The sequence below is a fragment of the Brassica oleracea genome, chromosome C3 (genome assembly GCF_000695525.1).
Source record: "Brassica oleracea var. oleracea cultivar TO1000 chromosome C3, BOL, whole genome shotgun sequence".
Lineage (NCBI taxonomy): Eukaryota > Viridiplantae > Streptophyta > Magnoliopsida > Brassicales > Brassicaceae > Brassica > Brassica oleracea.
The window spans coordinates 49,821,038-49,825,225 of record NC_027750.1 but is presented as its reverse complement, the minus strand read 5'-3'; the positions used below and the strand labels follow the sequence as shown (position 1 = coordinate 49,825,225).

Here is a 4,188-nt window from a genome sequence, read left to right as displayed (position 1 = left end):
TCTTTGGCATCTGTCACATTGTGTTATAAATGCATGGACATCGCGAAAAGTCGTCGACCACCAGAATCCTGCTTGAAGGATTTTCGAAACAGTTTTGTAGGTGGCAAAATGTCCTGCATAGTCATATCCATGACATTGGTATATAATGTCCGGAATTTCAGCTTCGGATACGCATCGTCTGTATATCTCATCAGAGCAATGCCTTTAGAGGTATGGTTCATCCCAATGATATCTTCTAACTTCTCTGAAGAATTTCTTCCTCATATACTCCTTGAGTTCTTCAGGCTCGACTTCGGCTGCCAAATAGTTTACTATATCAGCATACCAGGGTCGATCTTTCGAGTTCCAACCAATTGCTTGCACCTCTCATTGCGATTCTTCATTAGGTGTGAGATTAATCTTATCACTAGCAACTTTAACCTTTATGTCAATATTTATTTTTATAGACAAGGTGTCGTGATTGTTGTTACTAGGGGATCGAGGCGTTGCGATACTGTCGTTATCGACCGATGTATCACTACTGGAATCGATTGATATGTTTTCTTTCGCATCGATCGATGTCTCATTGGAAGTGAGAGAAATTTGACCTACGAAAGATGTGTCTATTTGTGCAACGTTCTCTGTTGGGAAGAAGTCGTCTATAGGGACTTTATCCCCTATTCTGATTCGAGAAAGATGGTCAGCGACTCCATTATCTACTCCTCGTTTATCTTTAATTTCAATATCAAACTCTTGGAGTAGTAAAATCCAGCGTATGAGTCGAGGTTTTGCATCTTTCTTTTGCATCATATATTTAATGGCAGCGTGGTCAGTGTGAACTATCACATGTGTGCCAATTAGATATTGACGGAATTTTTCAAATGCATCAACTACGGCGATTAGTTCTTTTTCTGTTGTTGCATAATTCTGTTGCGCTTCATCAAGCGCACGACTGGCGTAGTAGATGACATGCAGCTTTTTATCTTTTCTTTGGCCCAAAACTGCTCCTATCGCAAAATCACTCGCATCGCACATGATCTCGAAAGGGAGATTCCAGTCGGGAGCTTGAACGACGGGGGCAGTTATAAGGGATTTTTTAAATCATCGAAAGCTTTCATGCATTCTGGTGTAAAATTGAACTTTACTTCCTTCCATAAGATGTTATTTAAAGGTCTAGTAATTTCGCTAAAGTCTTGTATAAACCTCCTATAAAAGCCGGCGTGTCCGAGAAAACTTCGCACGTCTTTTACATTTTTGGGTGCTGGTAGACCGGTCATTACCTCGATTTTAGCTCTATCTACCTCTATACCAGCGGCGGAAGCCTTATGTCCTAATACGATGCCATCGTTAACCATAAAATGACATTTTTGCCAATTTAGGACAATGTTCTTTTCTTCGCATCTTTCCAATACCTCACATAAATTATCGAGGCAACTCTTAAAATTTGATCTGTAGACTGAAAAGTCATCCATAAAGACTTCCATAAAGTCCTCGATCATGTCTGTAAAAATTCACATCATGCAACGTTGGAAAGTGGCGGAGGCATTACAAAGACCAAATGGCATTTTGCGATACGCAAATGTTCCATATGGGCATGTAAAGGTTGTCTTTTCTTGATCATTTGGATGTATGGGAGTTTGGAAAAATCCTGAATATCCATCAAGAAAACAGTAATACTGGTGATTGGCTAAGCGTTCCAGCATTTGATCAATAAAGGACAGGGGAAAGTGATATTTCCTAGTAGCGGCATTTAATTTCCTATAGTCGATACACATCCGATGTCCAGTGACGGTAAGGATCGGGATGAGTTCTTAGTTTTTGTTCTTCACTACTGTAATACCTCCCTTTTTGGGTACAACATGTACGGGGCTTACCCATTTACTATCTGAAATATGATAGATAACTCCAGCATCTAGAAGATTAATAATTTCCTTTTTGACTACTTCCTTTAGATTCGAATTTAATTTTCTTTGCTGTTCTATCGACGTTTTAGCGTCGTCTTCCAAATGAATACGGTGCATGCAAAGATCAGGAGAAATACCAGGAATATCATCGAGAGAATACCCGATTGCTTTCCTGTGCTTGCGTAGTTTATTCTAAAATAACGCAAGTTCTCCGCTAGTGAGATTGGCGTTGACAATAACAGGGTAGGATTGGTCATAAAGAAATGCATATTTAAGACTAATGGGGAGGGGTTTTAATTCAACCTTTGGTGCTTTGTCTTTAGACCAATTAGATAATGAAGATGGTTGTCGATCGACGGCCTCTCTGAGGTATCGATCGACTATAATGTCTGAGTCATCATCTTCTTCGATGTTCGTAACCTCGATACTTGCATCTATCACTCGCACGTAATCGTCTGTCCTATTATCTATGCTGAAGATTTCCTTTTCCATATTGGTAAGAGCATTTTCTAAGGGGTCGTCTGAGCACATGTCTATGAAAGATTCCTTATCTACCTCAGAAACTTCTTCCACATAGAAGGCTTGGTCATCTATCAAGGATTGCTTGATTAGCCTTTCCATATCAAAGGTTATCGAAATGTCCCCGATGTTCAAATTTATTCGACCTTCTTTCACATCAATGATCGCTCCAGCTGTAGCTAGGAATGTCCGACCCAGAATGAGGGGGGTCTTTTGGTTCTTGTCTGTATTTTAACACAACAAAATCCGTAGGCACAAAGCAATCATTAATTTTTACGGGAATCTTCGAGAATCCCTTCAGGTACCCTTATAGACCGATCAGCTAGAACCAAGGTTATCGGAGTTGGCATAAACTCGTTATATCCCAAGGTTACTGCGATGGAGTAAGGCATAAGATTCATGCTAGAGCCAAGATCACATAGTGATCGAGGAAAACGCGTGTTCTGTATATTGCAATCTAGGACGAAACTACCAGGATCAGGCCTCTTAGTTGGAGTTTCTCCTCGAATCATGGCACTTACTTCCTCTGACACCATCATCACGCTTTGTTCCGCAGTTAGATAGTTTGGAGACGTCATATCCTTCACACACTTCTTTATCGAAGGTGCTATTTTCATAGCATCACTAAGGGACATCTCTATAGTAATTCTATCCAATGCTTTCTTGCAGATTGCATATTCTAATGATTTCTTAGTCTGCGTTTTAGGAGGATAAGGGGTAGGGTTCTATAGACTCTTTCAATCATTGGTTCGGGTTGAGTGGAATGTCGATCGATAGGGTTATCTGAAAGTTGATCGACGACAAGGTTCACCGGTCGATCGACGTGGTTACCATACTGTCGATCGATTTCGGCCTCAATATCTGAATCGTCTTCTTTTTCTAAGTCTATAGTCTTTTTCTTATTTTTTTCAGTGGTAGATTTCCTGTTTTCGCGAGAAGGTTTTGGGTCAGGGTCATCAAGAAGTATAGGCTGAGAATTGTTCTTGCCTGTTTCATCAGCATTGGCAGAACTACCAATTTCGGTGTTGTTCTTCGTGTTTGTCGCGAGACGTTTTCCGCTACGCAACATTACGGCAGTGACTTAACGTCTCGGGTTTAAATCAGTTCTCCCGGGAAGACGTCCTGTTTCTTTTTTAATGGCAGCCACAATTTCAGCTACTTGACTTTCTAATTTTCGGATAAGCTCACTCAAAGAATCTGCCTTCTCCATTAACTTTCCGTAACCTTCTTTTCATAGGATTTTCCCGTTGCTACATTTTCGATAAGGCGTCTAGCATCTTCGGGGCTCCTAGTGACGAAATTTCCTTCACTTGCCATGTCGAGTGTAGTTTTTTAGCTCAAGTTAACACCTCCATAGAAGATGTTAAGGAGTTGTGGTTCTGAATAACCATGATGGGGACATTCAAGTTCATAACTCCTGAATCTTCCCCAGGCGTTTTTAAACGATTCACGTGGATCTTGGCGGAATGTAAAGATTTGTCTCCTTACTTCCCAATAGCGATCATCATCAAAAAATTTCTTAAGGAAGGCGTTTCTAATCTCTTCCCAACAAGTAAGGGATCCTGTTGCTAAACAGTTTAGCCATCTGAGAGCTTCTCCCTCTAGAGAAAATGAGAATAGTTTGCAATGATTGTATTCATCTGGGATTAATTCTTCCAAAACTTCTATGTGATCTTGCGGGTTCTCAGAGAGAGATCCACGGAATGGGTTTCGACGAACCATACAGTAGTAATCTGCGTTGAACTTAGATTTCTTGGTATCGTCTCCTGGTATTTTAATAGCGGAC

The 4,188-nt window shown here is 40.5% G+C and overlaps 1 pseudogene; it reads right to left on the bottom strand.

Moving 5' to 3' along the window:
* Positions 1-1,061: 1,061 nt before the first annotated feature.
* Positions 1,062-3,471, bottom strand: LOC106330817 (annotated as a pseudogene).
* Between the last annotated feature and the right edge of the window lie 717 nt (positions 3,472-4,188).